Here is a 25,095-nt window from a genome sequence, read left to right as displayed (position 1 = left end):
TTTCTGACCCTTCTGCATCCAGGCTTGCCATCTGTGCCACGTGATCCGCGTCGAATCACTGAAAAACACTGCTGGTGCTCGGCAACCTCCCACTCTCTAGCTCATCCTGAAACTTTGCATGAACTTGTCCTAGAGTGCATGCAAATTCTATGTGTGCGCACGCGTGAATGCGTGCATGCGTGCATGCGTTCGTGCGTGTATGTCGAAATGCAGAGAAATATTGGTGAGACATATTCTGCAGAGATTGTGCTAACAACAGCAATACAATATAACAATTGTAATAGTAATAATGAAGTATGTAATGAATAAAAATAAGAACAAAAACTAGAAAAAGTGCTCCTCGGAGCACAGGTCTCCGCCAGGTCAGGTACGTTATTGTGGCCTCCTGGTGGCGCTATAATAGGCCAATGTGAAAAGGGTGCCATTTGTTCAAGGGCTTTTCACTGCAATCGGACACTGCATTCATGATTTGAGGCATCAAAACGGAACAATCCTGCAAACTTTGGAGGCCAATCTTAGGCAATCAGGATGGAATATGGGAAATCGGATAAATCCGTGTTGATCACATGACTATAGAGATACTGTGTACTGATTTGTGTGATGTTTGGACAAAATCTGTAGGAGTAGTATCAATAAATGTGTTTTGCACATATCGGCCTCCTGGTGGCGCTATAACAGGCCAATCTGAAAAATTTGGGCCAGAGGTTGTGAGTTGGCATCCAGGGAGTGTGCGTGCACAGTTTCGCAGCGGCCGGGCCAACGGTGCCAGAGATTAGCTGCTAACGGACGGACAGGACGGACACACGGACGGACGGACACACGGACGGACGTATGGACGGACAGGGGGTAAAACATACTCTCTCGCCATGCCTTTCGGCCTGGCGGAGACAATGATAACAGAAGATCAAAGTACAAGTTGAACGGTAGGTATATGATAAACCTCTTAAGGCAGGTATGTTATGCTTAGCAGTTGTGGGAAATGTGCAAGAAGCAGAAGGCATGCATAACCCCTAATAGAAAAGTGTTGACTTGTCTATTGTGCAAAGTAACAATTTTTTGTTTTTGTTTTTCTCAAGCATGTCCTAACTCTTTCTGAGCCTTGAGGCCTGTGAGACACTGCCAACGCTTTGCATTTTAACAAACAGTCCGTTACTGGGATGGTGATTGCCATGCTCTCTTATTCCACCTCTGAACTCCTTCGACTGTATCTTTGTACCACTATTGGTTATATCCTTAACATTAAACTTCTGCTATGTATACTCACATGATTTCTAATTACTGCGTGCTCAGTGCTCAGATCCGGTCTAGTATCCGGTTTCTAGTATCCGGTTTCCTGGCTACTGTAGCTTAGTGGGTAGAGAGGCCGTCTGGTAATCAGAAGGTCACCGGTTAGTCTCCTGGCTCCGGTCTATGTGTCCCTGAGCAAGACACTTAACCCCAACTGCTCCCCCCGAGCATTCATCGTAACTATCTGAGCAGCCATCAGCTGGGTGTAGCTGAAACAGATTTTTTCCCAGTTGGATTAATAAGGTCTACCAATCAAATCAAAATCCTTTTCCTCTCGAAACCGCAATGCTATAGCAAAGGGTGAAGTGGCCTTGTGAACCAGAAAGAATAATATAAAACTTCTAACAGGTCATTTTTGCAAGTGCATTTCTGAATAGCAGTAAATGAGCAGACACATGATTGCACTGGCTTCCACAGGCTTTCATTTTTTTCCATTTTCCCTGCCTCTAAAACACTAATCATTTCATCAGTCTCTCTTCTCCTGCTCAACTGCTCATCACCAACGCTTCATTCTCTCTCATCTCCTTGGCTCGCCATTTAATTTCAGAGCAGATTAACGTGTCAACGCAGGACCTTCTTGCCCTTCTCTCAACCTCTGGTTCCCAAAGTCTTCACACAAAACTTCATTTAGTTTTTTTTTTTTTTACTCACTTGGCAACAGCCTCTTGTCTGTGGCGGCTGCCAAAATCCTGCAAACTATTGATTGCCTCGACCACACAAACAGCTGTATCTGCATGATTTATGAAGCCTCACACGACTACAGAAATGTCCGTCCATGATTTGCATTTTATTTGCATCATCAATAAACTCCCAGTCACAATTATGGACAATCCAGTTGATAACAATTGTAGGGGTATTTATGTGTTGCATTGCTGATTGATTTCCCGAGAAAAGCTGCACCCCCCCCCCAACTCATGTTGCGCTTTCTTCATTCCTTCTCTCATGTGTGTTGTGTGCACAAGCTCACAGAACACAACACACAAGCTTCTAACACTATGACAAAGGCTGACAGTATGAAAGAAAATGTCCTACTGTGCTCATGTACCTTGTTTAAAATAATGATCTATCTGGCTCAGAAATGCCAGCTGTGTCACATTATTTTACTGCCTGTCAGAGGAGGCATTTAAAAGCTGGACCAGTTTCCTTATCTTTTAGGGAAATTAAATGCATGAGGTATATAAAGAGAAAATTTATAGTTTTCTCATTTTGGCTCAGCATTCCCTCTGTTAACAGCGAATCCAGGGAATTAGTGGTCCCAACTTAAATTTCTCTGTGTATCTAATCAGTGCCACTGCAGATGAACTTATATACGGTAAGCTTTTACTAATGCAATGTACAAATTCTGTACCGCCTAATCAAGACACAGCCCCAGCTATGATTGGGAGTAGGGTTGGATAGGACGGCAGTCGAGTTGGATTAAAAGTTTAGAATTTTGAATTGCGTCAGTGGGACCATAATGCCTGTGTGAAAATGCATGAGCGGAGTCTGCGGGGGGAGTGAGCACAAGTTGAGGAAGTTGAGAGTGGTTAAAATAACGTGGCGAGACTTCAGCTGCTGTCTTTGCTCTAAGTAGGCCAAGAGAGTTAACTTTAAATCTTTCATTTTGTTGCTGGTCGATGTGGGACCACAGGGTTCCTGTGCTGCTCTATCAGAGTTAGATAGCTGCCGTGTGCCTCCATTTCACTTTTGGACGTTGGAACTGTTTTCTGGGAGGACATGGGGGAAGGAATACTTCGCCCCTCGCATCGTAAACACAAATCATTTCAAATAATTTGAGGTGTATGTTACAATAAATGTGAGAAAGCCGTACATGAAGGAAAAGCAAAAGGAGGAGTGCCCGTCTGAAGCCGCGAGTCTCGCTACAGTGCTTTTTAAAAGTCTTGACATGATACATACATACATAGGCCTATACCGGATTTGGTACATGTAGGTGAACCATAGTGGGGTGTAATCTCTGAATTTTTGGAGGGCCCGCTATGTCCAACACCCAAACATTTTACATTTGTCAACATACTGTGTGCAAAGTTTTACAAAGTTTTGAGTATGTTTACCCCTCACAAAATGCATGACTATTAGACCAACAATAGTGCTCTGGCCCTAATTAGGCAAATCATAAGGTCCCAGAAAGAGAGACCACTTCTGAATCAAAGCTTGCTATTCCATAGTCATATTTAAACATAAATAAATACATAAAATAACGTGAAACAGAACATGAGGCCAAACCAAAATAGGTGAGAGTAGAAAATAACTGCACTTACTGTAGCTTAGTTGGTGCTTGGTGGATCCCCTCCACAGCATACAGGCCATCTCACTTTGTCTCAGTCTCAAGCATTTCCAAAACTGGCACGGCTCTGGGAGGTGCAGGTGTCAACTTGTCAGCTGTCGTTTCTGTCTCTGTCTCTCTCAGGCGCTTATAGCTGGCTCAGAGAGAGGTTTTGAAAAGTAATTGAATATCACTTTTGTGATATAGCCGTCTGCTGGCCTAATTTGATCCCACTTTCTAGCTCACCAGGTCCACGTGTGTACGCATCAGATGGTCCAACATACAAAAACTGCTCTGTACTGTAAGTTTATGTGACTATTTCAGACTGCATTGTCCTATATTAGCCGCAAGTGACTAAGAGCATGTTTGTATTAGCATTCAGGTAGTGTTGCAATACACTACCCGAATGCTGTTGGTGCCATTTACTGACTGCAGACAAGGCCAAATTCCATTCATTATTTTGTATTTCATGCTACAGAGCTGTTCTTGGCTGGATGCGAACCTCTCTGGCCTGGATATTTGTGTACTTAGTTAAAGACCCATGATGTGCATGAACAGGAGACAGGCATGTCATTTTAATAATCTCATCACTAGACTATGAAAGCATAGGCCTATATTCTATGTGGCAAGGAAATATGAAAAACAGAAATGAACGTCAGACAAATTTATGCAAATCTTTTTTTTTCAAAACAACAAATGAACAAACAAAAACCTTTATTGCACCAAACTTTTAACAGGGTTTTGCCATTAGCCTTCACTCCCTTAACCCTAATTCAACTTTTAGTTTTCAAGCCGCAGAGGTGTTGATCCACCGGTAGCCTGTATCAGCTTCTCCTACGCTCCTCTGGCAGTCAAATCCAAAATGATATGAATAATTAAAGCGATGGAGCGAGTTGCTGATTCTTTGCTTTCACAGCCCGACAGGGTTCGTTTATTTGTCTGAACGTTCAAGCTTTGCTGAATCTATTTCGGAGGGTGCTCTCTGATGCTCCTGTGGATAGTCCCTGTAAAAAACTGGCTAGAGCCAGATATTGGCTGGCTACAATAGCGCTAAAAGGAAATTAAGATTTTCTGCTCCGCTGGAGTGCCCTTCAAACCCCATGGCTCCTAAACCAAGCAACAGGCTCTCTCTCTCTCTCTTTTTTTCCCTCTCAATCACCCCTTTAACATTTTTTTCCATCTCTACTGTTAGATTTACTGCTGAACCTATGACACCATTTAAAAGTAAATCATAGATAAGGTACTTGGTTCAGATGGTTCTATAGAGTGAGAGGAAAATCCCTTGAAAGAATTGCTACACAGGTGATTACAATTGTGGTTAAATCGAAATGATTTTATTATCCTTAGTCTAAGTTTTACAATTATTTATGAGCCTATAAACTATTAGAATGAATTATCAAACAAACAATAAAGATACTACACCAGATATATATTACATCGGAGCTCCGAGATACACGCCTCTCAAGCAGATCGAGAAGTTTGTAATAACATAATATTTTTCTCATCAAGTTTTTATATCTCTGGCATAAAGATTAAAATAAAATCATCAACAGGAGTCGCTGTTGATCCATCGTAGGGGATTGAGCAGACGGCCCCTAATCCCGTGCCATCTCGCGACCCATCGTTGGGGCGGGCAAAGGCCCCCCTCCCTGTGTGTTCATTCTCCCACGGCTACTCCGGGCTGCAAGATGACCTTGGCTCCTTCAGGGTACCTGTGGAATGTGCCCTCCCTAACACTCCTCTCTTCTCTACTGTGCTTATTAGATAACATTATATCAAGACCTCTTTAAACTATGATCTCATCTCCTGCTCTGATAAACAGTTTTTTAATATAAGGGTATATTGACGCAGTTATACTAACACTCAACACTATTAGACCTACAAATTATTCAAATATACGCACAGTATAAAATCTAACTATTAGTGTATTGCTCAAATAAATCTGAATAGCTGAGTTTAACTCTAAAAACACTAATTTCCTTACAATTCCCCCTTTTCCACCTTTAAAAATAGGTGGAATCTAAGAAGGGAAATTATGGAGGACCGGGTACACCTAAATCTACAGTGTTATGTCACAAATCATTGCCATTTGGTCCTCGTGTGTGTCTGGGTTAGGATAAAGGTTAGGCACGTCAGTCTGGGTCTTCAGGTACTGCAATAAAAAATAGTAATTAAAACACACATATACTCCCATGCCACTACCCACTGCGAACAGCCAAAACCCCAAAAGACCCAAACTGCCCCAGTGTCCCCCTTTGCTGACTGCTGAATCACATGGTAGACCTGACTGGCTGGGGAGGGAAAAAAAACAGACAGACAGACCGTCCGACCGACAGACAAAACCTCCTTCAGCCAACATAAAGCAAGCATAGCATGACACACACAGATTATGCTGGATTCTGGGTATACCTCCTGTCCGTTTCTCCTGTGTCTGTTAGAAAAATAGAGGCTTTCAATGTAATTAGGGTCTGTACACTTTGTAATACATTTTCTACACATTTTGCTCAGGTCCAGGGGCGTCCCCCTTTTTGACCTAAAAATAGCTGGTCCGTGACTTTTTCGATCTGTGGTTAGTTCATCTGGGGAATGATCAATCACTTAAGTTAACAGATGACAGTACAACAGTTAATACAATCGCAATACTTCCCCCAACGCCAACTTTGAATTACTGAAACTATTGTTATATTGTTTTGGGCTGCACTTCCATCATATCTGACCAAACTATTTTTAGAATGTATTCACTCTCAACTAAACATGCCCCGCACCATCTGCCGCTCGTTAAAAAAAACATTCCTTGTTCTTATCATATATTTTATTATTATTTATGTTCCTTCTAACATTCACTCCTAACCCACAAGACAATGAGATACTTTAAATTTACTTATTGTCATATTTCTAACATTCTCACATTCCGCACTTACTTATTGAACTTACTAGATGCCATTTAAGTCTTTAAACACTTTCCAACATTTAAGAAGCATTTAAACACTTCTAATTTATTCCATACTATACTCTGTTGATTTAGTACTCTTCTAATTCTGAACTTTTAATAAGAATACACTAAACTAAACTAAACTTCTCTGTCTGTTCAATCACACCACTTACATACAGGCCGTGGCATCACATACAGAAGCTCTCCCTCCTCTCTTTCTCTCTCAAGCCCTCTGATAACATTCTTTTTTCCATTCAACGGCCCTCATTTAATATTTTAACAAACTTTCTTCTCCTATTGTTCCAAACTTCACCTCCACTACGCCTACTTACTTAATTACTACATACACTTGTAATCTTTGGTCAGGGTGCCAGTCAGTGTATAGTGTGAGTTTTCTATGTACAACAATGTCTCTGCCATGGTCGTATACTACAGTACTGTATGTGTGGTTATATATGGTTTGTCTTAAATTTTCCATTGTAACACTTAAATGTGATGAATGTCGCAATGCTTGTTAAAACCTGGACCTGTCTCTCTCCCCCTTTTTCTGAAAAAAGACTGCTCTATTTTTTTTTAGAAACCTACAACTAAAGGTGCACTCTGCCCTACTTTCGCCATTTAATACTTTAATTACCAACTTGCCAGAGGAAAATTTGCTTTCACATGCTTTTGGGGCTTGAGACCCTGGTTTGACATCTTCCAGTGGCCCGGTCACGTGACACACTCCTCCACACTCCTCCTGCCGGAAGACAGACGCAAAACAGTTTATGTTTTCCTGAGCACCCCCAAAATGCTCATTCGATATAGTTCTCTCTCCTGCACGTGTCGCATGTGCATTGCAAACAATCCAGTAGCATCGTTTACATCCCAGGTCGCATAGACTGACCCCTTCACGCCTGTAATGTCTCGTCCAATAGCTGCAGACAGTGTCACTTCATGTGAAAAAGCAAATTGTCCAGACCATAAACATCGTGGACCCCTCGGATGTGAACGCAATTATCCTCAGCAGGGTTATTTACTTTGAAAAATGGCAGTTATAATAATTTGGCAGTTAGCAGTATTATCATCATTATTATTTATTCCTCTTAAACTTTTGCTTATCATGTGTGTGAAATGCTGTTGTCGTGCGCATGGTTTCGTATGTGTACTGGCACTTAAATGTCATGTTGTGTGTGTCCGTGCGTGCATGCACTCTGACCTCTCTCCTACTCTCTCATACTCCCTTCTATTCACTTTTCTCTGCCTTCTCTGCTGGTCCTGCTTAACCCTGTAACCTCCCTTTCCTGCCTTAACACCTTGCTTCCCCCTATAACTAGTCTGTTCTATTCTGCCTCATTTAAGATTGTTGCTGGCTATGACCACCCTGCTGGCAGTCACCGTGTGTTCGCTGCCGTCTGGGTTTTGTGCAATCACGGGCAAAATGTCCCATATCATTGCAGTTAAAACATCTGACCTGAGACATGTCACGTGGATCCCTATAACCCCCTCTTCCTCCACCATATCCTCCTCTTCCTCCACCCTTATAGTACCCATGGTTGCTATTTTGCTGTTGTAACCGCATTTGTTGCATTAATAACATCTGTTGCATTTGCTCAAATGAAAACATGGGCGTGGACTGTGTGTTCGGCGCCTGAGGTTGTGATGTGGGAGCTACCTATACCACTGGCTGTGTAGGCACTGTGTTAAGATCAGGTGCATTCTTTTTGGCATTCTTTTTGGTTGTACTAAGCTGTTGTTCTACCTGTTGTATTTGTAATCTGAGAAGCCTTATTGTCATATCAGCAATTGTCGCCATGTCAACTTTTTTACAGCAGGGGACTAAGGTACTGCTATTTTTACCACTCCCTAGTGAATGGCACAACAGTATTTCTCATACAACTGTCCTACCGCAGTAATCTCTAACAAAGCGGCTGGATGTGGCACTTAATATGATTCTCACTGAAAATGCCAATTCTTATGCTCCCCCACGTTACAATCTATATAAGATAAAACATGAGACTACTCAGTTAAACACATTATAGCAGTGATTTATTACTGGGTATTTCTCTGCCTGCCCTGTGTGTGTGCGAGTGTGTGTGAGAATGTGGGAGTGTCATGTGGCGGCACCACTACTCAAATTCTGTCTCCCTTTTTCATTCTAACTTTCTCAGGGAGTTTTCAAAAATGCTCAAAAACTCTCACTCATTTGTGCCTTATGTCAGGAACCAATGACAAATATTTGGCTCCTGAAAATTACTCAACACTTCTTCAAAATATGTTTTCAAATACAATTCACTAGAAGCACCAAAACACATAAAAAACACAAAGTTCCTAGCGCCCAGAATTGTAATATCTCGTAAAATTATTTTAGAAGTTTCATTTTTTTTTTTTTTTTTTTAAGAATTATTTGTGTTGCAACACTTTTTTTTTTTTTTTAAATCAACTTTCTAATGTTTATTGTAAAATTTGCTATTAGTGCCCAGAATGCATAAAAAAAAACCCAAAAAAAAAACAAAAAAACAACACAGTTCCTAGCGCAATGAACTGTAGTATATTATAAAATGCATTTATAAACTGTTTACAAGTTAATTATTTACAAGTTAACTACGCGCTCCAACGAAACCACCCTTATATCCCACACAGTAAATATGATATATGCCAGACTTCGCGAGTCTGTATAACTCCTCTTGAGTTATTTTTATTGCCGTCTCGTACGACTGTGGACCCCCAGCCCATAAATCTCTTAAATAACACTATTTTATCCACTTCGTATACAGCTTAGATACTAGATCAAAGTAAATGCTCAACGTATGCGTTTAAAATAAGCCAAACTCCCTATTTCATCAGCCACTTATACAATTTAGATACCGGATCATTGTAAATACTGTACGTCCGCTTCAAAAATAATCTGGGAGTTCAGCAATTCATCTCATTATCTCGTTGCCGCTCTGCACGACTATCCAGCTCCCCGAGTCCTCTGGTAACTTATCTCGTTATCGTCCGCGACGATTATAGTTTATACTGCACAGTTCAAACACGTTAAAACCACACTGCGTAATGACAATTCATTCACCCTGGCAAATTTGGTTATAAATCAATGTCCTACAATAGCTAAATTTATCTCAAATGCTTTGGGATTACGACAATTGCTTATCTCAGTCAAACAAACTCAGGTTAGAGTAATCAATCACTGAATTCGTCTAAACAGGCTTCAGCAAGCCTTATCTTTCACCCCGGGGCAAGTTTGCTCAAACCGAGACAAGAAAGCCGAGACCGGTTACTGGAATGATGTCCAGACGGTCAACCTGCCAAAGGATTTCCCTCCACAGAACCATAAGGGTTTCGGCACCAATTGTTAGATTTACTGCTGAACCTATGACACCATTTAAAAGTAAATCATAGATAAGGTACTTGGTTCAGATGGTTCTATAGAGTGAGAGGAAAATCCCTTGAAAGAATTGCTACACAGGTGATTACAATTGTGGTTAAATCGAAATGATTTTATTATCCTTAGTCTAAGTTTTACAATTATTTATGAGCCTATAAACTATTAGAATGAATTATCAAACAAACAATAAAGATACTACACCAGATATATATTACATCGGAGCTCCGAGATACACGCCTCTCAAGCAGATCGAGAAGTTTGTAATAACATAATATTTTTCTCATCAAGTTTTTATATCTCTGGCATAAAGATTAAAATAAAATCATCAACAGGAGTCGCTGTTGATCCATCGTAGGGGATTGAGCAGACGGCCCCTAATCCCGTGCCATCTCGCGACCCATCGTTGGGGCGGGCAAAGGCCCCCCTCCCTGTGTGTTCATTCTCCCACGGCTACTCCGGGCTGCAAGATGACCTTGGCTCCTTCAGGGTACCTGTGGAATGTGCCCTCCCTAACACTCCTCTCTTCTCTACTGTGCTTATTAGATAACATTATATCAAGACCTCTTTAAACTATGATCTCATCTCCTGCTCTGATAAACAGTTTTTTAATATAAGGGTATATTGACGCAGTTATACTAACACTCAACACTATTAGACCTACAAATTATTCAAATATACGCACAGTATAAAATCTAACTATTAGTGTATTGCTCAAATAAATCTGAATAGCTGAGTTTAACTCTAAAAACACTAATTTCCTTACACTACCCTCAATGAGATTTGGGAAAAGGGCAAGGGGAACCTTGCTGGGATATTAAACGTTCTGATTGCAGTTCAGACTCTCGTATCCATAAGGAAATTGAATTGACTCAGATACAGCGAGCGAGCTGTGACCTCCTCCACCTCGCCCTTATCAGCCCAGCCTCAGACTCAGCCCGGCCATGTCAGCAGGCCAACTCCTCGCTATTCTCATACTGACAGTGTGGGTCGCCAGAGCCAGAGTAAAGAGTCATTTGAAATTCATGCCTCAGAGGATTAAGACATAGCGTTGGAAGTCCAAAACTCGAGAAGACCTATTGGCTAAGGCTAATATACTTTCCTACCCGACAACCCTTCACCGCCAGCAAAATTGCAGTTATATAAGTTCAGAGATTTCTGAATGTTTCATGAGCAGTACTCAAATAGTTATGAGTGTTGCTTCTGAAAGAAAGCTGAATGGGCAGAGATATTAATGTCTGAAGTCTGACTTAGTCTCACTTTATTCCCTTGCAACAGGTGAGAGTGGCAGCAGGTGCGGTAAAGGCATTACAGGTCAACTTTTACACTCGGATTCAAATGAACACTCAGGATTTTGCATGGCAGCTTAGCTGGTGTGAAGCTAATACACGAAAATGACATTAGTCTAATAATTACTATGATCCCTTCTTTATAAAGGGTGTACAGATAAAGATTTAAAAAATAAATCTGCTCCTCACAGCTAAGTTGTGGCTGCATAATAATTATTACGAGTAGCTTATAAATGCTAAAGTTAGACCAAATTAAATCATGATACTATTCAAAATTGCATTACTTTTTGATAGGCAAGCCTCACTTGATTTATTACCTCACTAAACATTTTCCTAATGAGTCTATGTTTTTAATTGCTTGTTTAAAGTCTTATTCAATAAAGCATGATTTTCATTTTGTAAATTATGGTCCCATTTAGAGTAGAATAACAATAAATAGTCAGGGTGTTTTAGGGTGTGGCTCTGTTGTGAGTGAAAAGTTGCTAATATTGACTACCATGGTGATCAGTAGCAATATCCACGATGACCATGTGTATATATAGCAAATATGATGACAAACTTTTGTCAAACTGGAGGCTTCAAAACAGGAATCCACAAACCAATGAGATTTCTTTTTTTTGTATAACCAATGGAATATCCACAATGCTTCTGAACGATGCGTGCTGTGCAATGTTGCCTTATATTTTGCCATCTCACATGGACCAATCTTAGCTAGTTGGCTAACATATGGCAGCACAGCTGGCTACATACAATATAACTAGTTACGGCCATTACATTTAGTGCGTTGTATATACACCAATCTGATCATTTTGTGTTAACCAGACCAACCTAATGACCTTGGCAGGCCAAAACCCCATGTTAGGGGGGGGGGGGGACACAGGTAGACAGACAGAAACAGACAAACTCCATATATGTATTGACTGTAGCTGAGTACTCACAGCCAATGAGACAATCAGAGGATCACACCTGCTTTATATTTTGTTGTTGTCAGGCAGAATTGTAAATTAATGCCCTACTTCATTATACTACAGTGTCACACAAAAGTAGCAAAATAGCCGATCTACAATCTGCTATTTCTGCTATTTTTGCTATTTTTTCATTTGAATCTTGAAAATAACAGTTTTGGACAATGGACATATGAGGTTTCCTGACAGCAATGATTTCAAAGGGTTCTGCTGTGGGTGCACCGTAACAAGTAATGAAATGAAGGCCCGAACCATGTGAGGTTCACGTATACTCTTAAACCAGTTACAAGAAACTGGCAATATAACTTAACACTAACAGTATGAATTATTTATTTATTTAAATCTTTCAAATTTAAAACAATTTACTAATTTAAAATGGATTTGTGGTTAGTGAAATGACCATATTTTACCCCATTCTGGAGAGTTTAGTTCGGTTTAGTTCAACAGCCCCTCAAAATGTCTGTGCACATCACTGACTTTAATCAACTGGCTTTGATGAGAAAGAGATTGCAAACATTTCGATCAATATTTCCCCCACATTCGTGCATGTGCATGTGCATGTGCATGTGCATGTGCATGTGCATGTGCATGTGCATGTGCATGTGCATGCCTGTGTGTGCCTATGTGTGTGATGAATTTATTTGATTTAATTACATTTTGGTAAAAGAAATACAAGTCATCACAATATAACTTAAACCCAGAATAAAAACATAAAAGCGTAATGAAACACTTGTTTCCAATTAGTCCGGTGGATTGGTACAAAAATCGTTAACTTTTTCATAAAAGCATGAAACAGTTTGGGGCCCTGAACATTTTTCAGATATGGCGCCATCGCAAAAACGCCCCCAGCCTTTGTCATCTTCATCTTCATTCATCTCCTCTCATCATGTGACTTTGCCCTCCTTTCTTCTCTGTGTCAGAGTTAAATTAACACTGAGGATTTTGCTGCGTAGGTTTCCGGTCTCCCCTCCTCTCTCCTGTGGAGGATTATAAATACAAAGCACATAATTGCTCCCCATGGCCCCATGTTTTCCTAGTAATTGCTCTAACGATTGCTAACCAGTTTGTTGGAGTCCTCTTCTTTGAGTCTTTCTTTGCCCACGGTCACTCCTGAGTCCTGACACAAATAAAGGGAATCCAGCAAAGCAAACAATTAAATGTGGATGTGTACTTCTTATACTTGACTCTCATCATTTGTCAACTCAACCAGAGGAAGACACTTGAAGTACTTTAATATGTGGATTGTCGGTCAGCACTGTAAAATCTTACAGTGCTGTGTTAAATCAGTGTGAACTTATTTTAGCCATTTAGACCCTCTATACAGTACATAGTAAACTGTACCAAGTACAGTTGGCTCTGTACTTGGACCACTTTTTTATACCTACACCAAATCACCAAAGAATAGCCGATCTACAAGCTCACAACACAACACGTTGTGACGCATTGTGAGCTTGTAGATCGGCTATATTTGGCTAATATCCCCCCCAGAATATGGATGCTGGGGTTGTGGTTAATGAATAAAATGTTATTTTAATCAATATGTATGGTAAATGCTGCTACAATATAGCTACTGTGGCACATCTGCAGTAGTTGGAGGTGGTTTCCCTACTCTTCTATTGACGAATTTAGACCCTGGTGTCGGGTCTGGCAACTACTGGTTGACAAGCTGCCTGAAGCTCATGGCACAGTATCTTCCCTGACCAAGCTATATTGGCAGAGCGGTAGAAATTTGTTCTCTCATGTGGGAGACCCACTTTTGAATCACGGACATTACATGGAAGTTATGAATGCGTAGTGAAGTGCTATCTGGTGCCCTAACCTTACAGCTTGGTGGTGTGACAAATCTGTTCCTCGTGGACTACTGCATTCTGGCCTACATGTGACATCACATGTTGCTTTCACTGCAACGACTTGATCATGTCATCACCGCTGCTGGTATTAGTGGCATGGCAGAGGGGGCGACGCGAGGGCAGTGAGGTGAAATGGAGAACAGGGCCAGCGTGTCCCTGGGATGTGTTCAGTGATGGATGGACGACACTGCGAGTGGCCGTGGAGCTGACGTGGTGGGGTGTGGGTGGGTTGTGGGGGTGGGGGGTGAATTGAGTGGGGGTGGCCCCGCGGTGAGCTGGGCGGGGGGGGGGGGACGTGGGGGTGGGCGGCTCTCACAGTCCCCTCTGTCTCGCTGCCTGACATCCCCCCCGGCTGTGATGAATGCAAAACTGATAAAGGCTCATTAATATGCGCGGATACATGCAGGAGGAAAGCCCATCGACTACCTCAGCAGCTCCTGCCGCTTGTTTTGGGGAAATTAATTTAATAACTGGGATCAGTAAAGCACCGTGATCACAGGCCTAGTCCTAATTTGCATATTAATGCTGTAGGGTGCGTGCAGCCTGCGATGTTTATGGACGGGGGTGTTGGTTAAGGGGACTGTTTTTAATTACCCTTACTGTGTGTGTTGCGGTGAAGGCGACGGAGCCCAGGGTGGGGGGGCTGCTCTGCTGCGTTGCATTGGAGGCAAGAGGACAGGCAACATTTCCCTGGTGGAATAGTTCCAGTGTCCTCAGCATATTTATTAAACGGTTACCGTGATGTCCTGTCCCGCCCAAACGGGTCGGTGTCAGAAGTTCTCTTACGGCACGCTGAATATGAATCAACAGACAAGTGGAAATCCAATATTGATTGTTTTCCTCCAGTGATTTTGTGCCCACTGTGGGGAATGAATCACCTAAAACCCTTATTCAACACATCACATCCTGAGTGTTCATTTTCTCTGAGAATGTACAGACATTCTCAGAGTTAAATTGTACTTATAGGTCCATTTCCCTTTGTACACTGTTGGGGTTACAAAATAGATAAATGAGCACTGAGGATTGTACAGTATTTTCATATGTAAGGTGTATGGTCAAATGATTTTTAGAAGCGCATTGGAGCATAATGAAGATTTATGTGCCATTTAAAATGGAATTCATATACTGTTCTATAGGCATGAATTATACAATGGCTTTATGGGAGCGATGTGAACTCACTTACCCACATCTCATCTTATAGATGGAGAAAGAGAGAGAAACGGAGAGTGTGTGAAAGCAAGAGAGAGAGACGATGTCCTTGGAGGCACGGCCCTCTGGACCTGCAGCAATTAGTTCCATATTATAGTCACATACAGTAGCACTTTGAATGTGTAAAATGGGATCTGCACTGCTGTGCTGTCCTTTCAAGCCGTATACCTCTCTGGTCTTCTGACATACTCTTTTCCTACTTACTCACCGAGAAACTCTCATTTGTCATGGGGTAGAGAAGGGACGGAGAGCAAGAAATTGCTTCTCCGTCTTCCGAAATGCCTTCTCCTCTCCCTTGATCCTCCAGAGAACGGAGTAGCACCTTGTCTCGCTGCTGCACGCTACAGAAGGCCTGTGATCTCACATTCCACTCAACTAACATGAGTTTCACTTTCCATCCATCTCCCTCATACAGTACTTTCACTTTCTTCTCTTTGCCTGAAGATTTCCTCTTTAGAGTGTGACATTTGAAGTTGGATATATTCTGTTATGGCTTAGCACCTGTGACGTGTGCCTTGCATCTTATCTCGGCTGCTGCACGTAAGGACGCGAGAGTACAGAATCTCGGTTCCTCAAGAAAGCATTCATTTTGCTGCTACTCGGTGCTTCATAGAAAAGATGAGAATTGGAGTGAGACGAAACGAAACGACGGCGGCTCTTTGAGTGTAGGGGATTCTCTGATTGAGACCCATTTACATCTTGTTAAAAAGACATTTTAAAAAAAGCATGCCGTCACTTTGAAAATATGTGAGTGAAAAGAGCCGCAGAGTGAGAGGGAGCTCCCGCTCAAAGGATTATGTCAGTTCCTTCTTCATGTAAGATGCTTATAGCTCCCTTGGTGGAAAGGGTCACTATGTGCATTTACTTAAAGGTGCTGAAAGTGAAAACAAAATTGGAGGCATCCCCTCATGTCAGGCGTTGATGGATGGTCAAATATGTCAAATATAAGTTGCATAATCAAGAATTAAATGATGATACTATTACTATTATATCAATAAGTCTTTATTATTGGTGAGGGAAATTCATAAGCTACCCAGCAGTTTTAATTACAGGAAAATCTCCCTTCTGCCAAGTATAGACGGCTATCAAACACTGTGGCATAACAATTTTTACTTAAATAAAAGACCTGAGTAAAACTCTCAGTGTTAATTTATCCATTTGTAACTCTTGAGTGTGTACAAATGTATATTGTATTTACACTCTCAGAGTTAAATTAAATGTGTTCTCAACCTAGCCTAAATGGAAGAGCTGAACCTTTTCGGTCTCATCAGCACCTTAATTACAATGAGAGGAAGTGATCCAGGAGGCCCTGTGGCGCCGTGTTTCATTGTAAATCTTTACTGCCTCAATGAAGTGCGCATGTCAGGACATCGGGGTTATAAAAAACAAATGACCCATGGCTGTGGCCCAGAATATTTCAGTTTACTGTCCCTCACAAATCAGAAGCTAATGAGATTAGGGATGGGAGTGCAGAATCAATGGAAGTTCAAAAACCACAATTAAAGAACCAATTAAAGAGCAAGCTCCTCCAAGGAGATAAGTGGAGTAAAACTCCCTTTCTTCTGCCTTGCTTCCTTTCCTCCTTCTCTGCCCCTCTGCATCTTTGCATCATTTACATGAAGACTGGTAATAATAATGGCATGGCTTCCCAGTTTATCTCTGACGTCATGTTGTTGATGTGCTGCTGAGGACATCAGTCCCCCGAACACGGAAGGATGGTGGATTCAGAGTTTGTGTGTGTGTGTGTGTGTGTCACACACACACAAATGCTGTGAGGACATTGCAAGTGGGACCCCAAATAATTGGCAAAACACTAAAATTGTAATGATAATATAACATTAATATAAAAAAGATGATTATAAAAAAATAACATGGTATTTTAAAATTTTTAAACCTTGACAAAAGTGTTTGTGATAGCGATAAATAGGAACTTAAAGTATACTACATAGGTTCCATCGATCCAAGGCAGAATACAATCGATTGATTGATCATTCAAATAAATAAACAAGCTCTGAAAAATGCACACGGCCCACCCATCTGACCACTTAACACGGCAGCCATGTTTAGTGGTCAGTTGGGTGGGTCACAAACACTTTCAAGATTTTCAAGTGGGCCCTGATCTAGAAAAGGTTGAGAACCACTCATTTAAACAGCTCGATTAGGGAGACTGTCTCCAACCACGCAGATGTGCTAGTTATATTGAATGAACATACTCTACCATACAGATCACATTTTATTCATTAAAATAAGCTCCAGGTTGCAGCCTTAATAAGTGAGCCGATCAAGAGTGGTACGACAAAGAAATGGTTGTATGAGAAGGAGTGAATTGAGGGAACGACAGTGCCGGTGATTGTCAGCCTGGTTGCCGGGGGATATCGCGAGGATAACCAATGTATTAATTGGGTGGATAGAAAGCAGATGTCAGAGTCTGCATTGAGGCTAAGACTTAATCAAACCGGAGTATCTCAGGACCATTTGTGAATGCAGGGACAATTGTGTTTTAATCAGTGCAGATCCTTGCTTCCCAGGGATGGCTGTGTGATTAATCTGGGAACCGGGCATGTCTCTCAGGGTCCGAATTGCTTGCTCTGTCTCTGTTACCGATTAAACTCAGCTTTATGCACTATTACACTCTATCACTGTTATATGCTATAGGCCTACAGGCACTCAATCAGCTCGAGTGCATGTGGGCATACATGTTCCCATATATAGTAGGTTACTGTTAAGCTATAGTGTAAGATCCCCTATACCATGCCATAGCTCCTCGTATATTGCTTTTGTGTGCGTTACTCCAGGCTGGAAATTGAGAGTCTGGGTTAATACATCCCCCAATCCTGCCGTAGGGGGTTACTTGTTATTCAGAGCACTTTTTGTTCCGAAGTTGTTTATTTTGTTTGCCTTGCTAAGGATCAGGCCATCTTCCGAGTAAGGAAATCTGCAGGCAAAGTCACCGCTGACCCTAACAGCCGCTGAAAAAGTCAACTCACGAAAATGGCTATAGGTCACTGAAAGTAAAGCTGTGGTTGGATACAGCTCCTTCCCCAGAGCCATTGCCCTTTTCAACCAGCCTCACAGAATGGCCACTTCCTTGCTTGCCAGAGCAAAACTTCAATATGTGCTCTGCATCACTCCTGATGCTACTTTATTGGGTTTCAATAATAGATGTATACATTTTCCTCCATGGCATTCCATTGTCCAACACTCAATGACAATATTTTTTAAAAATAATATTGTGCGTGCGTGTGTGTGTGTGTGTGTGTGTGTGTGTGTGTGTGTGTGTGTGTGTGTGTGTGTGTGTGTGTGTGTGTGTGTGTGTGTGTGTGTGTGTGTGTGTGTGTGTGTGTGTGTGTGTGTGTGTGTGTGTGTGTGTGTGTGTGTGTGTGTGTGTGCGCGCGCGCGCGCATGCGTTGCTACGTTGTGCGTGTGTGGCTGCGCCGTGCGTGTGTGTGGGATTCACAAGCCAGGATACCAAATTCATTTCAAGCATATAATTATCCCCTCCCTTGTATTCCACACTAAATTCCCCTTGTTTCTCAGACAAATGAATTAGCAATTAAACCTTTCCCTGAAACAATGATCTGTAATGTCTGGAGTATCAGTGATTATGTGCTACTAAAATCCTGTCTCGCTGGAAGCCTACGTACATTATATTTAAATGAAATGAAATGAAATGAAATGAAACCCTCAATGAGATATAGAGGAGTTGACAGGAGTGAATTAACTCTATGGTATGGTATTGCCTCCAGGCAACACAGCCAATTTTAGGTTGTGCTGCAACAAAGTAGAACACCATAAAACATGAATCAGTGCTTCATCAAGAGGGGAGGACCCAGTAAAACAAAGAAAGAAATTGTCCATATGATTCATTGGCAGCTATTTTGAATCCTATTTCTGCTTGTGTGCAAATGTTGCAGCACCAGTTATTTATAATTATCTTTACTCGTCAAATAATGCGTATCAAATGTTTCTTTTGGCAAGACAACAAAAATTGCACTTGCCAAAACAAATGTATACACATGAATTGATGTGTAAAATTTTTATTTTAAATGAATGTTTATCATATTGTAGCCTTACAAGCCTTAGTTCCAAAAAGATATAAAACATACTGTACAAAGATATCATCCATCCAAGACTTTTAAATGCAAAAGATTACTGACACCAGGATACTGACCCTAATACTGACCAGAATACTGACACCAGGATACTGACACAAGGATACTGACTCAAAGATACTCACCAGGATACTCACCAGGATACTCACCAGGATACTGACACCAGGATACTGACACCAGGATACTGACATCAGGATAAGGTGCGTCCACACACACACACACACACACACACAAGTCACCGGACGTTCCATCCAGTCCCATGATATGGGAATAAAACGGAAATCAAATCCATATCATTGGAGTGGATGGAACTTCCGGTAACTCGAAGCGTGTGTGTGGACGCACCCATACTGACACCAGGATACTGACCAGGATACTCACCAGGATACTGACACCAGGATACTGACCAGGATACTGACCAGGATACTGACCAGGATACTGACACCAGAATACTGACGCATGGCATCACAAATAATCAAATATTAAGCTTTTCTGACCATTATGGATTATGCAGTAATGTAGTTACCACAAAACAAAACTATCTTTAATGCATAAGGACATTTCCACGAGGCTTTATTCACTAATTGAGGCAAGGTAAGTCCTACTCTGCCTCTCATTTGTGGTTGAATTTGTTCTGAGGGTGGGTAAGCTAATCAGAGGCGGAGTAGAAGTGACATCTCACATTGTGTTTTGTTATATTTATTAAATTATTCCACAGTGTAAACCTGTGCAAATGTTTAAAATGTGTCAATTTGAGAATAAAATGACATATGTATTTTATGTATTTCATGCACACACACACACACACACACACACACACACACACACACACACACACACACACACACACACACACACACACACACACACACACACACACACACACACACACACACACACACACACAGTATAATGTAGGCCACATGAGTGATAGAAAATAATGAAAATCTGCTTGTTGCCCCGAAGCAACATTGCACCATAATGGAATCTCACTAAACTAGGCCATGACAACAGTAGGTAGCTATATAATATGAGTATTTGTGAGCATAAGAGTTAGAATAATAAGTGCCGTTGCATTATATCCATGATTTATAAGCCAGTAGAAAATGTTATACAGTATATAGATATACACATTATGTGCATGACACACGCATGCACGCACGCACGCACGCACGCACTCCTGCGCTACCAACAAACATTCACACACAGCTAACACTAGCATCAGCTGCTAATGTCTGGAGTAACAGTGATTATGTGCAACTAAAATCCTGTCTCACTGGAAGCCTACATACATTATTTAAATGCAACACCCTCAGTGAGATATAGAGGAGTTGACAGGGGTGAATTAACTCTATGTCTATGGTATGGTATTGCCTTCAGGCAACATGACCAATTTTAGGTTGTGCTGCAACAAAATAGAACACTATAAAACATGAATCAGTGCTAGTTCATCAAGAGGGTGTTGTCTGGTGTTGCCTCCAGGCGACGGTTTTAGGTTGCACCTTAAAACATGAATCAAATCAATGCTTTTCAATGCGTTTCCACCCAGTTTTAACAACATCTATTAAGTGTTTAGAGACTGACTTGTTAGTATTAAGGCTAACCGCTTCTGTCTGTTATTACCCAGAAATTTAAAGGCTGCCAAAAGTAGCCAAAATAAATCATGCATAATTAAAATACTTTGCTGATTGAAAAAGCAGTTGGACAATCATCACAACCAGCAGTCTCGCGTAGCCAGAGTATCATAGATCTCCACCTAGATACGTCTGGGGAAATAAAAATTCATTGAATGGGCTCGGATGCCAGAGAAAACCAGTGGTAACTACCTACGCCTGCTACATAAAAAACAATCCTTATTTTGTGTGTGTGTGTGTGTGTGTGTGTGTGTGTGTGTGTGTGTGTGTGTGTGTGTGTGTGTGTGTGTGTGTGTGTGTGTGTGTGTGTGTGTGTGTGTGTGTGTGTGTGTGTGTGTGTGTGTGTGTGTGTGTGTGTGTGTGTGTGTGTGTGTTCCTCATAAGTCGAGCACTGTCCGCCTGATCGACCTCAAACTTGACGAGGACCTGAGGGTGTGTTGCGCCGAGTGGAAAGTCAGGCGGACCTGCGGTTTTCCAGAACCGAAAATCCAAAAATGCCTGTGTCTGTCTGTCTGTGTCCCTTTTATGCCCATATCTGTAGATCCCTGTTGTCATACATATCATGACACATGTTTTTTTAAAGGATCCCACCAAAGCCAATGCTTGTTATTGTCTAAACACAGCTTCTGCAATGTATCGTACATATATGGACCATTTGTGCGCTAATGTCATTAATCTGTAATTTTGCGTTTGATTACATTTTCAACAATGTCACTAAAATGTGAAAATAACAGATCTACAAACCCACAATGTGAGGTGTTGTGAGGCTATTTTCTGCAAAGATACTTAGTGTCGAGCGACTCTGGTCAACCAAGTGTATAAGTGGTTAATGAACATACTGTACATACCTGAATAATGCAAACATCACTGAGCCATTAAGAAGACATGGTTTGAATTGAGTGTCAGTCAGTGTTTTGTCCAGGGAGTCAGGGACTATTTTCAGCTGTACACTTCAAATCAATTAAAACATGTTAGTGCACTCAGGGAACGTTTTTCCGAACGAGAAACAGAAAGCAGAGCATAAGCAGCTCTACAGTTAGTACTCACAGATTTAGAGGGACCAATAGAAGCAGAGTCCAAAGACAGGTATATAGTTTCATCGATGAGTATTCCAATGCCGAGTTCAAGTACTTAAAAAAAGCAGCGGAGCAGAGGCGATGATTGACAGGCAAAATCCCTCAACAGCGACACCCGCAGGCAAAGATTTATTTTTTCATTGCAGTTGAAAAGGCTTTAGAAATGTGAGAGAAAAACACCTGCAATGGATCACTGGAGTGGAATTTTCAGTTACAGCTTTGTATACACCTTTGAAGGACCATGACTTTAACATACAGTCTTACCGTACTTCTTTCCTTCTTAGAAAAGTAGTGGAGTCAAAAGTACAATAGTTGTCTTTGAAATGTGAATGAAAGTCATAAGTATCCAAAAATCCAAATACTGTACTCAAGTAAAGTGCAGATGAGATACTCAAAACATTTACTTAAGTACGTACAGTACTCAAGTAAATATATTTCGTTACTTTTCGTCAAAAGTACAATATTTGTCTTTGAAATGTGAATGAAAGTCATAAGTATCCAAAAATCCAAATACTGTACTCAAGTAAAGTGCAGATGAGATACTCAAAACATTTACTTAAGTACGTACAGTACTCAAGTAAATATATTTAGTTACTGTCCACCACTAATGTTAATAGAGAGCCGGTTGCTAAAAGGACTAGTATTGTGCAGACTGCAGCTAGTTGTAGACAAACACACAAAGCAGACACATTGTCCAATGTTTATAGGAAGACAGTATATTTCATAACATAATATACACATTTAAACCATACTTCACAAGTAGCCTACAGACAGGAGAGCGTATTCAGAGAGGTGGCTTAAATGTGTATATTATGTTATGAAATATACAGCACAGCCTAACATTTCTAGAATGTAAATGTTCAGGTCAGTGTGTTATGTCTGCAACAAGACACAACATAGTTAGACTCAAGGCGTGAGTAAGAAGCAAATTCTTGTATAACAAATTTGTCCAGCCTTACATGGTCTACTATCCTAACAGTGGGAAACTGCAAAGGCACAGTTGCTGAAATTTGCATGCACCACCAAAGGTTTATGAGGACAACCAAGGTGCAATTGCATTGGCAATGAACCTTGCAAGCAGGCAGAGGCACAAACATGTTGATATAAAGTATAATTTTATTAGGTCAACTGTAAATGAGGGTAAAGTGAGCTTGGAATGTTGCCCAGCATAACAAATGGTGGCAGACATTATGACAAAGCCTGCATCAAAGGTCAAGTTGATTAAGTTTTGGAAATTTATGTGTGGGATTTAACCATGGAAGATTTGGAGATTACATGATGACAATTATTTGAATGATGCTGTTCTTTTATGTTAAGAAGCTGACATCATGAGAGCAAGTGTGGGAGCTGACATGTACAATGGCAGAACATGCATGATGTTCTCTCATGATTGTGTATGTGTATTTTATTGTGTGCACTGGCTTCGCTGTAGGATGGTAAACAGCCAACTGTTGTGGTTATGTGAGGAAAATGTACACAGTATAGTCCTTATTTTGGAGCCAAAATAAAGAGTTGCCCACGCACTTGCAAAGAGAACATATCCACATCTCCTGTGTGAATTACTCCTCCATAAGCTATCTATGATTAACCGAGTATGTGGTACATCAGATCGGCTGTATGTGCAACAAACCATTTCAACAGGGTCTTCAGTCAGGGCTACTGTAACTGTATAGGTAAATTCACATGATGGCTAATCACGTTCATTGTGGGTGTGTTTTATTTAGGCTAGGTGTTTCTGTGTGCCAGCATGAAGCTAACTGAACAGGCACTGTCCTGTCCATGCTGGCACAATAAGACTTACATCAGACACACCCACATGTTAATGTTATTACTTTCAGTTTATGGCAGATAAAACATCAAAGAACATAGGGGTGAGGAAATATACACTGCATGGCTGAGGGAACATACCGTAGGGCTGAGGGAGCATAGACATACTCCTCTGTGGGGAGCACCCCACTGTTTGTTGTTCAGTGTGAGATGGTTTGATGTTTGTTTGCTTCACAGCCCACAATACAAAGTGTTTTCCTACAGAGAGAAGTTGCCAGCGTGCCTCATTTCCATCAGTCAATACAATATCGTGCACACAAATTAACAAAATGAATGAATGTAGGATATGGCACTTTGATAAATATTATGTTATTCGTTCATGTTGGTTAAAGTCTTAAGAACTACTTCGTTCATTGTAACAGTATTGCTTCAGTACAAATTACCAAGAGTTTTAATTTAACTATTTAGCTAAATGTATACAATTATGCTTTCCGAAATTGAATATGGTTGCCGCTTCTCCATGCCATATTTACGTCTGTGCTTGGTTCAAAGAAGTATGCTCTCTATTCTTTTATTTAGAGGGAACAAAACAGCAGCTGAACTCCCAGCAGATGAGATAGGACTGAGTGATGGTGAAGATGATGAGATGGTAGAAAGGGACGTTCCGTTCCACCCCTGTTTTCATCTATGTTGTGATGCCCCATGCCTTTTGCACTGTAAGCTGCTTTGTACGTGAGTTGCCTCGCGATTGTAGGCCTATACTGACAGTTTTTCTTGGCTGGGTTGAGGGTCTATCACATGTTGAATATGTATGTAGTTGCAAATGCATGGCTTTTGTAGGTCAACTAATAAAACATTTTACAATAAATCTTACAATTATACATTTTCAAAACTTCTTGTGGCCGTTTGGGAGCCCCTCTGTTGGCCAGGGCTTGTTTAATTTGAAACCGCCATGTCACACCCCTGGTAGCAAACTTGCGGGACATACTTCAGTATCTATAATCTGGTGTGATACAAAAGTCTGGATGTAGTAATACAATTTCCTTCACACCATTTCTAAAAACATCCAGCAGCAGGGTAAGCTTCTTCTGTCGTCAGTGGACTGTATAAAGCCAGGAGCCATCAAAACCAGAAAATCAAAATCATCACATTTTCTCAACAGAATAACTTTGTGTCAGAAAAAGATTGTGCGTGTACAGACCACAGAAGCCGTTACCAAAGAGTAGTATATTATACATAACTCAACGACTATTGCACTTTCAGTATCTTTGGCCAGAGAGGCCATGGTGCGTGAGTAAGTTAATTTAGTCACAGAGTAAAGACACCATTTTTAATAAGGTTTTGAGA

The sequence above is a fragment of the Gymnoscopelus braueri genome (assembly GCF_963280865.1).
Source record: "Gymnoscopelus braueri genome assembly, chromosome: 13".
Lineage (NCBI taxonomy): Eukaryota > Metazoa > Chordata > Actinopteri > Myctophiformes > Myctophidae > Gymnoscopelus > Gymnoscopelus braueri.
This window is presented reverse-complemented; position numbering follows the sequence as displayed.